This window comes from Chionomys nivalis, chromosome 23, assembly GCF_950005125.1.
Source record: "Chionomys nivalis chromosome 23, mChiNiv1.1, whole genome shotgun sequence".
Taxonomy (NCBI): domain Eukaryota; kingdom Metazoa; phylum Chordata; class Mammalia; order Rodentia; family Cricetidae; genus Chionomys; species Chionomys nivalis.
In genome coordinates this window covers 46,201,731-46,214,390 of record NC_080108.1, presented here as the reverse complement: position 1 = coordinate 46,214,390, position 12,660 = coordinate 46,201,731, and positions in this window count along the sequence as shown.

The window sequence follows — 12,660 nt, the reverse complement described above, 5'->3', positions numbered from 1 at the left end:
ATCTGTGTGGATTATAGAACAAATATTTATGTGCTGTAGCATGATAATTCCCAAGAGACGTTTAAAACATCCAGTACAACTTCACTGAGACTCTCAGGGAAGGTCATTTGATTTTATTTGGTTTGATGAAGTATAGTGTCTAAGTGAGCTTGGAATGCTATTAAAAATACCTTATACTAATTAATTTAAAAAGAAGAGAAATCCGATGGTTGTCATTCTGGAGATGGGGGCAAGTCTGTCCTCGGGTGTGGTATCATCAAGTTGTGCTATTGCAGTAGAATAGAAAAGAGCTTCCTCAAGTTTTCCTTTCAGAATACCACAATTAACAGCTTCATCTACCCAAACATCCTGTTGACCTCTCATTACCACAAAAATGAAAATTAGGTTCCATATGCCTTGCTGAGGGACACAGTTATGATGATCAGACCATATAGCATAGTGGAGTATCCTATACATACTCTTGTCATGCCAGTTCCTGGAATAGAATGAGGATTTGGCTGATACGATTAAAGAACAATCATGAGATATTTTATTTGGAGGTGCTAGAGAGACCAGCGAGCCTTTCCCCAACTGAAATCTGTGCATGGAGTATAAGACACAGACAGAGGGGAACGGAAAGGACAGTAGAATTTAACAAGGCTTCCACACAGCATTTATAAAGTCTGCTTTGATGGAAAATTTACTCTGAAAGCATCAGCCTCAAGCTTTTTGACCTTTGCAAGGTGTTTTCTTAGCTTTCTCACTTGACCTTCACTGTGGCATTGGGTCCTCTTCTAGAATGTTCTGTGAGATTTGAGGAGGTATTTACTATTAGGGTCAAGTTTGGAGTTTATATGATGTTACTTTCCCTTTGCTTAAAATGTTGAGATTTATGTGAGTTAGACTAACGCTCTGACCTTAGCAACCCAGCACTCTTTTCCCATTTGGACTGAAATCTCCATTCCTCTGCTTCAGCTCTTTATTGCCAGCATTCTACCAGTCAATATCTTATCTCTCTCCAACAAAGAGGAAGTTGGTTCCATAACTGCTGGCAAGAGGGATTTAGCTGAAAGAAACAATTTATTTTAAACTAAAGAAAGTCTAAAAAGTAGCAGAAGATACTGTATCATCGGATAAAATAGAAATTTTTAAAACTCTTACCATCACTTAAGAATTGAGGAATCAGTTGTAATACATTATATTTCCTGCAGATCAGCCAGATCTGGAAATAAAATGGTTTGCAGTTTCTCTCCTTAGGGTCTCAATATCTCAGACACATCTCCAGGCGTTACAGTTTCAGAGGACAGCATGCTACCCTGCGAGATAGAGCAGAATTAAATGGGCTGTTTTTCTTATGTCTTTCCATTATACTAGAATCTAAACACAACCTTCAATACATTGCCTGTTCCTTTCTACCAGAGAGATCACTGCTTCATGCCCTGGGACTGACTTCTTCAGACCTGAAAATAATATGTATTTCATGAGCAAGACATAATGTGTTAAATCGTCTTTTGGTTAAACAGCCTAACTTCTAGCAAGACAGAGAAAAGAGGTTTGTTTTACTTATGAGAAAGCAAGGTTGGTAAAATCAGACACTTGGAAACATAACTGAAAGGATGGGAAACAAGATTTACCTTTTGTGACTAATGACATAAATTGTGGAACTCACTCCAGCACCATGGAGATGATGCATTCTGCTGCTTTCCCTCATATTCAGTCTATAAACGAAGGCGGGCTGAGGACCGTAGTTGTGGAGATGAGAATTTTCAGTGAACAGGATGAAAAAAAAAGTGGATTTTTTTTCCTTTCAGATCTTTAGATCATGGCAGGTAAAGTGTGAGCATCATATACAGAGGCAACTAGCTGTAAATCTTACTGTCTATGGGACACTGCCCTGAAGAGCCTTGAAGACAGGGCCCATAGTGTCAAATGTCCTAAAAGAAGCAAGCTGGATTCACTTAGAAACAGTTCAGACTGTATCATAAAAGAAGTGCTATTAACTGAGAAGGGACAGGCTGAAAGAGGAGGACAGAGAAAAATCTAAGATAAGATGATCCTAGCACAGAAATAGCTCTTAATAATATCCATGACCATAGCAAGCCTTATAATTCAATATATATGCAAACGAGTATGGTTGAATGGAACCAATTCCTATCCCTAAACAGTTGAATCTTCCCTATTTTATTATATTTATAAAGATCTTTGTTTCTTTAATCTATTATCTATCTCAGAAAGCTTCTCAAACCTTAGTCACAAATCTTACCTATGTGTAATAAATACATTTGAAAAACATTGATAGACTGTGACTTGCAATGTTAGTGTGATTGATGTTTAAGGAATAGGAGAGAGGCAGAACTAATGAAACCCAAGGAAGTCTTTTATTGATATTTTGTTCTGGTGGGTAAAAATAGCTAATCGAAATATGTATTGTTTCTAAAGCTTAAACTAAGGACCTTATATCTCACATATTACCATTAATAAATATAAAATCCCTGAAATAACTAAATCAAACCATATTATAAGTACTCAGGGTTGTATAAGTTGGATATATGCTTTTTATTTCTAAAACAATATGTTAGAGAAAGCAATATGTCACACAGCACACATTACACTTTGGGACAGTAAAAGAATTGGAGTTCAGGCATATGAAGCCAAGAAAAGGGGTAAATAAATAAACAAACAAACAAATGCTGCTTCTTATTCAAAGGATAGCACAAAAAGACTATATAGAAGCATGATCAAATACTGTCTGAACACAGAGTGGGTTTGGTATTCTCACATCTGTTATCAGTCTAGACAATGGCCCACAAACATGTCCACAAGTCAAAATCACAGGGTATTTCACAGACATAAGAGTATGGATTTGCATAGAAAATTAAACCAGTCTTGTGGGTTGTTCAAATATCCCACCAAGATACCCAAAGGCATCATCACTGCAGATACAGTCTCTCTCTCTCTCTCTCTCTCTCTCTCTCTCTCTCTCTCTCTCTCTCTCTCACACACACACACACACACACACACACACAGACACACACACCATTCATAGCAAAATTTAGTATAACAGTTCTGTACTACATAGTTGTCTTTTGGGAGATCTTATGCTGATGATTTATTCTTTAAGTTGGTTCTCCTGTCCAAATGGTGCAGTAGGAGCTGTGGGCTGTGTTCCTGCCACCCCAGCTCCTGGTTGCCTAGCTAGCTTATGGCCCAAAATAACAACACACAAACTGTATTCTTTTAAACACTGCTTGGCCCATTAGCTCTAGCCCTTACTGGCTAATTCTCATATCCCGATCAACCCATCTCTAATAATCTCTGAGCATCAGTCTTACCAGGAAAGATTCAGCATGTCTGACCTGGCGGCTTGCTTCATTGCATCTGCTCTAGAGAGGAGCAGCATCGCGTCTGCCTCAGAGAGCAGAGCTATGGTGTCTGAGCTCACTTCCTCTTCCTCCCAGCATTCAGTTCTGTTTACTCCACCCACCTATGTTCTAACCTATGAGGGCCAAGCAGTTTCTTTATTTTTTAACCAATGACCTTCTTCCATCAAAATGGCAACTTACACCTGAAATGTAGAATTGCTTTGCGTTGGAACAAATAGGCCCATTGGAAAATACAGAAGATGCTGTTGAACATGTGAGACTAACAACAAGAAAAGAGTCAAGCAGAGGTGGTCAGTGCACCTGACCTGTGCACTGTTCACTTTGTGGCTGTTTCCTTTCTCTAGTCACGGGTTTGAAATATTTGTTTCACGATGAGTGATTATTAGAGAACATTGTGTTCTCTGAAGCTGAGCAGCAATAGCTCTTCACTTGTTTCTGGAAAACAGAGCTCAAATTTGGATAAATGTTACTAGAACGCTGTAAGAATGAAGAGACAGAGGGTGAGTAACTGAACAGCCAACTCAGAGCTTTATCAGCTGATACCTTAAACCTTTGGAGATGGATGAGCCCATTAAGCCTTTTTCCTTCCAGGACTCAGAAACATTAGTAGTTCACGTAAGATTAAACTGATTTCAGAGGGGGAAGACTCAAAAGCTGTTTTCTCTAAGTCTAGGGATTGTTTCACTAAATATTCACATTCATAGTTTGGAAAAATAAAATAACAGCTTTTTGAGGTAGAAACTATTCAGGAAATGAAAAATGCAGTTATAGATATAGATATAGATGATATAGATGATATAGATATAGGTATAGAGATAGATATAGAGATAGATATAGATAGATATAAATAGATAGAGTAATATTTTGTGGTTTTTATTTTAAAATTATTACATGTGTAAAGTTCCTAATTAAGAAATTAAGATTTTACTTTCTCTTATAAAAGAATGGGCATCTTGACAAGAAAAGATCAAGTAAGATGAACTTCTGGAAGTCCAAAAATTGAAAGGTTCCCTGTCAAAACAGTTTCCATCAAGTATCTTTCTTTTATTATGTGTAATGGTATATTTATGAAATATTTGAAATATACAGAATAATGAACTAAACACATGCAGAGTAAGAATTTCATGCACACAGGTATATCTATGAGGGTGTCATTGCTGGCTCTTTCCATGGTCAGCAGATGCCTGTTCTCTTGTCCCAGGAAACATTTATATAACCAAAACTCTCTGACTCTCTAAAGTAAGTACTGTTTTTCAGGCGTGTTCCTGATATTATCCATCATTGTCTCTCCTTCAAGAAGGAATTGGAGCTCTGAATTAACTGATTAAAATAGAAGAGTGCACGGTACAGAAGATCGCAGCAAGATTGAGAGGATGAATGTTCATGCAGACCTGCCATGCTCAGCTCCAGTTAGAAGATATGTTAAAGGCACTTTCCAAATTTATAAGCGCTATATTTAGTTTCAGATAATTTGAGTCAATGTTTTTATGCTTTTATTTCTTTCACATTTTAGAATTATTTTATTTTAAGCAAGTACACTGTATTCATAAAAGGTAAAGGTAAGAACTGAGTCAATATAAAAATTAATTGATCCAAGGAAGTTTTTTTAACTGGAAAACATGGGAACTTTGAAGCATATGGTTCAGTATGCCATTTAAAATATTTTCTGTGTGTCTGCATGATACCCCACTATCTAAGTCTCATTTCCACAGCACTTCACTCCACAATGACACACTCAATATCCTCATTGCCTTCGGACCACATACTGTTACAAAAACTGCAAATAAGTAATTAAGGAAGAAGGCTATTGATTAACTGTGTCAGAAATTGAATAGATGTTGGTCTACTGAGGTTTCACTGGGATTTGAAGTTTTCACCCTCAGTTTTTCTAAAGGTGAATAAGGATATTCAAAAGTTTAAGTGTCAGCAGTGAAGCATAAATATATTATAAACACATTAGGTAGTTGCTAAGTTTACATCAGGTTAATATATCATTTTTGGAAATAAATGTGACTTTATAAACAAGAGAGCATTGTGATGAGGGTGAAGGGCTGGCTCTGCAGTGAAAACTTGTTTGGAGATAAATCTTAGACACTCTTCTCAACATGAGTAACCCAGTTTAGACTCTAAAACTGAACATAAGTGACTTATTTAGGAAGGAAAATTAACTGACCTTCCTTTTTGACTTTATGTAATGATACTAAACCTTCCTTGTATAATATCATATATATGTATATCATACTCTCTTGATTTATAATTACATGCAGTGTACAAGGCAATCAATTTCAGATCAGTCCCACCACATGCTTTGTGTCCATGCAGTTCCATGTAAAGTAACTATAATATCCCTAGCTCTTTCTACATTACCAAATAATGAGTTCATCTCAAATATGTGCTAATCTTATTAACCCTAGATTTTGTATCCAACCCAAAATATGTGGAAGAGAGAAGAAATGGACTGAACCGCTTATAAGGGGAATTACACTGCTGTGTCCTTCTAATAGGTAAGAAAATTGTTTCAGGGCACAAAATATTGCAGGCAATTGAGAAGAACAGTTCTGACATCAACCCAGTCTAACAGAGCCAAGGCAGTGCCAGGCTTACATATAAAGCTTGCTGCAAGTCAGTTCAGTTCAGGATGTTCTATAGGACAGTGTGTGTGCTTGATATTCTGCAGGCTGGAAGAATGTCTAAAGAGGATGACAGTTCTGAGAAGGGCTCCAAAAAGATCCCTGCTCAAAATTATTTCTCCAAGTAATAAATGTCACTTTTAAGATGTGAAATTTGAAGTAGCTAACGACTAATAGAACTACTACTACCAAACACTTTCACACTGCCATCTTAGCATCAGCAAAATAAGAAGGTTCCAATATTCATAGAGCATTACAATTCTACCACACCATTGCTTATTTTTACCTCATAGCACTCATCCACAAGCAGTCAGCACTATTGCAAAGTTAGAGAGAAATAAATACAACTGGTGTGTTTACTTCCTGGTGTGTTTATCTCAGAGTCACACACCCTGTGTCAAATCCATGGGTGTCTTGTCATTTACATCCATACTCACTTACTTTTCCAAATTCAATGTATGTTCACCTTTGACCCTCATCATCTTATCTTTTGCATTTATAGAGGTATAATTTTCTTAATTTGAATTGCTCATTATAGCATTCCTGGTTGCTGAGGATTGCTTTGACTATTAGGGTCTTTTAAATGTTGAGGTTTTTTTTTTCTATTTCTCTTGAGAATGTCACCAGACTCTTAATACAGACCACTACTCTGTATTTTATTTTAATGTGATTTAAAAAGTCTTTCTAAATTGCACATAACCTTCTGTTCTTGTATTATTAGATTCATTTTCTTGGATAAATTCAAGTTGAATCTACTTTCCTACAGACAACATAATTTCACCCTTCTTTGTGACTAAGAGAGCTGCACTGTGCCTACCACTGTTTTCTTTAGCCATTCGTCTGCTGATGGACACCAATGCTGACTGCAGAGGCTGCAGCTGTGAGAGATGCTGTGATAAACATGGATGTGCAGGTGTCTCCCATGGAAATGGATCTTGATGTGTGGGTGGACACCCAGGAGTTGTGGGTGGCCCATATGGTAGCTCTATTTTTTTTTTTATTTTGGAGAAACCTCTGTACTGATTTCTTTCATGTTGGGACAAATTTCTTTCCCAAAATCATGTACAAGGGTTTTTATTCTATGCACCTTGGCCCTCACTTGTAGTTTTGCTTTTTGTTTGTTTGTTTGCTAGCAATACAGAATATAGAGACAGAATTTAACTGTGGGTTCTGTTTATATCTCTCTGAATGCTAGAGATGATAAACAATGTCATATTTTTATTTGTCTTTTCACTTTATTATAAGTACCTGTTCATTTACCTCTGTGTTTGTTGGATTACTTACTCTTTGGCATTTAACCTTTTTGGTTCTTCTGGATATACGACTCTGCCTGATAAGGAGCTGGCAAAACTTTCTGCCATTCTGTTGTCTGTCTCTGCAATTGTTTGAGTTTCCTTTGCTATGGGAAGATTCTCAATTTGATGTAATCCCATTTGCCAATCACTATTGTAATCTCTCAGATTATCACTTCCTATCCATATATTTCTCCTATACTCCTTCAAATTTTTAGGTTTTTTTCTTTAACTGGGTTTTGTTTTTTTTTCTCATTTTTTTAATTCTTTTTTAATTAAAATTTCCAACTGCTCCCCGTTTCCCATTTCCCTCCCCCTCCTCCCACATATTGCCCCCTTCCCCCGCTCCCCTCCCCCTATCCCCACTCCTCTTCTCCTCCCCCCAGTCCATTCCCCCTCCCTCTCGATACTGAAGAGCAGTCCAGATTCCCTGCCCTACAGGAAGACCAAGGTCCTCCCACTTCTAACTAGGTCCAGGAAGGTGAGCCTCCAAACAGGCTAAGCTCCCACAAAGCCAGTTCAGGTATTAGGATCGAAGCCTAGTGCCATTGTCCTTGGCTTCTCATCAGCCTTCATTGTCCGCCATGTTCAGAGAGTCCAGTTTCAACCCATGCTTATTCAGTCTCAGTCCAGCTGGCCTTGGAGAGCTCCCAATAGATCAGTTCCACTGTTACAGTGGGTGGGTGCAGGCTCGTGGTCCTGGTTTCCTTGCTCATGTTCTCCCTCCTTCTGCTCCTCATTTGGACCTTAAGAGCTCAGACCATTGCTCCAAATTGGGTCTCTGTCTCTCTCTCGATCCATCGCCAGATGAAAGTTCCCATGCCATTCTCCTTGGCCTCTCGTCAGCTCTCATTGTCCGCCACATTCAGAGAGTCCAGTTTTATCCCATGTTTTTCAGTAGCAGTCCAGCTGGCCTTGGTGAGCTCCCAATAGATCGGCCCCACTGTCTCAGTGGTTGGGTGCACCCCTCATGATCCTGACTTCCTTGTTCATGTTCTCTCTCCTTCTGCTCCTCATTATAACCTTGGGAGCTCAGTCTGGTGCTCCAGTGTGGGTCTCTGTCTCTATCTCCATCCATCGCTAGATGAAAGTTCTATGGCGATATGCAAGATATTCATTAGTATGACTATAGGATAGGTTCATTTCAGGTTCCCTATCCTCAGGTGCCCCAATGAACTAACTGGGGACATTGCCCTGGGCATCTGGTAGCCATTCCAAGTTCAAGTCTCTTGCCAACCCTTAGGTGGCTCCCTTAACTAAGGTATAAGTTTCCCTGCTCGCCTATCCAAACTTCATTTATCCCCAATCACCCCGATTCCCCCAGTTCCCCTCATCCTCTCCTTCACACTTTTCTCTCCCCATCACCCCTCATCCCCATCCCACCCCACCCCCAAGATTCCAATTTTTTGCCCATCAATCTTGTCTATTTCCCATAGCTGGGAGGATATCTATATGTTTTCCCTTGGGTTTACCCTCTTGTTTAGCTTCTTTAGGATCACAAATTATAGACTCAGTGGCCCCTATCCATGGCTAGAAACCAATTATGAGTGAGTACATCCCATGATCTTCTTTTGGGGTCTGGGTTACCTCACTCAGGATCGTATTTTCTATTTCCATCCATTTGCATGCAAAATTCGAGAAGTCATTGTTTTTTACCGCAGAGTGGTACTCTAATGTGTATATATTCCACACTTTCTTCATCCATTCTTCCATTGAAGGGCATCTAAGTTGCTTCCAGGTTCTGGCTATTACAAATAATGCTGCTATGAACATAGTTGGACAAATGCTTTTGTCATATGATAGGGCATCTCTTGGGTATATTCCCAAGAGTGGTATTGCTGGGTCTAGGGGTAGGTTGATCCCAATTTTTCTGAGAAACCGCCACACTGATTTGCAAAGTGGTTGCACAAGTTTGCAGTCCCACCAGCAATGGATGAGGGTACCCCTTTCTCCACAACCTCTCCAGCAAAGGCTATCCTTGGTGTTTTTGATTTTAGCCATTCTTACAGGTGTAAGATGATATCTCAAAGTTGTTTTGATTTGCATTTCTCTGATCGCTAAGGAGGTTGAGCATGACCTTAAGTATCTTAACTGGGTTTTGAATGAAGTGATAGGTAAGAGCCTAATTTCATTCTTCTACTAGATACATATATCCAGTTTTTTTCATCATAAATTGTTTAAAGCTAAAATGAAGTTTTTTTTTAAAAAAAGAAGGAAATACACATTTCTTGTACTTTTCTAAAATTCTAATGGATCTAGATGTGTGACTTTTTCAAAATCATCTATTCCAGCATCTTCTTGATCACTCTTGTGATAGTGAAATGTTGCATGTTTGTATGACTAAAATATGATTTTAAATTAGATATTTCAACACCCTCATCATTCCTGATTGTTTGGGATTGCATTGACTATTGAAATATTTTGCATGTTGAGAGCTTTGTCTTTAATTTCTATTTCTTTCTTTCTTTTTTATATATTTTATTTTATTTATTTATTATTAAAAATTTCCACCTCCTCCCCACCTCCCATTTCCCTCCCACTCCTCCCACTGCCCCTCCCTCTCCCTCTCCAGTCCTAAGAGCAGTCAGGGTTCACTGCCCTGTGGGAAGTCCAAGGTCCTCCCCACTCTATCCAAGTCTAGAAAGGTGAGCATCCAAACAAACCAGGCTCCCACAAAGCCAGTACATGCAGTAGAATCAAAACCCAGTGTCATTGTCCTTGGCTTCTCAGTCAGCCCTCATTTGATCACATGCTCCATCAGTCCCTGTCCATCTGACCTTGGTGAGCTCCCATTAGATCAGTCCCACCATCTCAGTGGATGGACGCACCCCTCGCGGTCCTGAATTCCTTGCTCATGTTCTTCCTCCTTCTGCTCCTCATTTGGACCTTGGGAGCTCAGTCCAGTGCTCCAGTGTGGGTCTCTGTCTCTATCTCCATCCATCGCCAGATGGAGGTTCTATGGTGATATGCAACATATTCATCAGTGTGACTATGGGAGAAGGCCAGTTCAGGCACCCTCTCCTCTGCTGCCCAAGGAACAAACTGGGGGCATCTCCTTGGACCTGAGAACCCCTCTAGAGTCTTGCCAACCCTAAAATGGCTCCCTAAATTAAGATATCTACTTCCCTGCTCCCATATCTACCCTTCCTCCATCCCAACCATGCCATTTTCCCAAGCTCTCCCCAATCCTACCTTTCTCCCTTCTCTCTCCCCATCTCCCTTTACACCCACCTCACCCCTATCCCTGTGTACCCAACTTTTGCCTGGCAATCTTGTCTACTTCCAATATCCAGGAGGATGACTATAGGGATGTTCTTTGGATTCACCTTCTTATTTAGCTTCTCTAGGATCACAAATTATAGGCTCAATGTCCTTTATTTATGGCTAGAATCCACTTATGAGTGAGTACATACCATATTCATCTTTTTGGGTCTGGGTTATTGATGGAGGAAGGTCATTGGTTAATTAATAAAAAAAACCGCTTGGCCTCATAGGTTAGAACATAGGTGGGTGGAGTAAACAGAACAGAATGCTGGGAGGAAGAGTAAGTGAGCTCAGATACAGGGCAGCTCCTCTCAGAGCCAGATGCAATGCAGCCAGCTGCCAGGTCAGACATGCTAAATCTTTCCCGGTAAGCGCACCTAGTGGTGCTACTCAGATTATTAGAAATGGGCCAAATTATTACATGAGAATTAGCCTAGAAGAGGCTAGATATAATGGGCCAGACAGTGTTTATAAAAATACAGTTTGTATGTTGTTATTTCAGGGCATAAACTAGCCAGGTGGCCAGGAGTTGGGTGGCAGGAACTCAACCCGCAGCTCCTTCAATAGGTCATCTCACTCAGTAAAGTACTTTTTTGTTTCCATCCATTTGCATGCAAAATTCAAGATGTCATTGTTTTTTTACCACTGAGTAAAACGCTAAAGTGTATATGTTCCACACCTTCTTTATCCATTCTTCTATTGAGGGGTACCTAGGTTGTTTCCAGGTTCTGGCTATTACAAACAATGCTGCTATGAGCATAGTTGAACAAATGCTTTTGTAGTATGATAGAGCATCCCTTGGGTATCCAAGAGTAGAATTGCTGGGTCCTGAGGTAGGTTGACTCCCAGTTTCCTGAGAAACCACCACATTGATTTTCAAAGTGATTATACAAATTTGCATTCCCACCAACCAGGGATGAGTGTTATTCTGCATCTTCAGCATAGGCTATCATTGGTGTTTTTGATTTTAGCCATTCTGACTGGTGTAAGATGGTATCTCAAAGTTGTTTTGATTTGCATTTCCCTGATTGCTAAGGAGGTTGAGCATGACCTTAAGTGTCTTTTGGCCATTTAATTTTCTTCTGTTGAGAATTCTCTGTTCAGTTCAGTACCCCATTTTTTAATTGGGTTAATTAGAGTTTTAATTATGCTTAGTTTAGAGTTTAATAATGTCTAGTTTCTTGAGTTCTTTATATATTTTGGAGATTAGACCTTTATCTCCTGCAGGGTTGGTGAAGATCTTCTCTCAATCAGTAGGTTGCGTTTTTGTCTTAATGACAGTGGCCTTTGCTTTACAGAAGCTTCTCAGTTTCAGGAGGTCCCATTTATTCATTGTTGCTCTTATTGTCTGTGTTACTGGGGTTCTACATAGGAAATGCCCTCCTGTGCCCATGTGTTGTAGAGTACTTCCCACTTTCTCTTCTATCAGGTTCAGTGTGTTCAGATTAACATTGAGGTCTTTAATCCATTTGGACTTGAGTTTTGTGCATGGTGATAGATATGGATCTATTTTCATTCTTCTACAGGTTGACATCCAGTTATGCTAGCACCATTTGTTAAAAATGCTTTCTTTCTTCAATTGTATAATTTTAGCTCCTTTGTTGAAAATAAGGTGTTCATAGGTTTTTGGATTGCCAGAATCGTAATAAAGACCATGCCTATCTCTAAACAATTCTTGATAATGTGTGAGTTTTATCAACATTAATTCTGCTGAAAAGACCAGGCTTTAATGTAGAGCTAGTAAGTAAAGAACTGTGCTAAAGTTTTACTTGCCTTGGACATTTGTTTAGTCAGAGTATGGAAACCAGTGACCAAACGGAATATGTAAGTTATGAGCATTCTGCTTGACAGCCTCATTTCTGCTCCACAACCTGAAAATTGCAAGACTGGCTTGAGTCAAGTTCAACAGTTTTACTTAAACTATTCTAGACTGAATAATCCCAAGACTGTTAATAACCAGCAAAACTTATAACTCATTCTGTTATTATTTCATATAACACACAAATGTATTATACTTTTAATTTCCAGTTATCATTCTGCATTCTCTATAACTGTTAACAGTTGGTTCTATAATCCTTGTGAATAGAGAAGTCTGCTGATGAGGAATTCTTT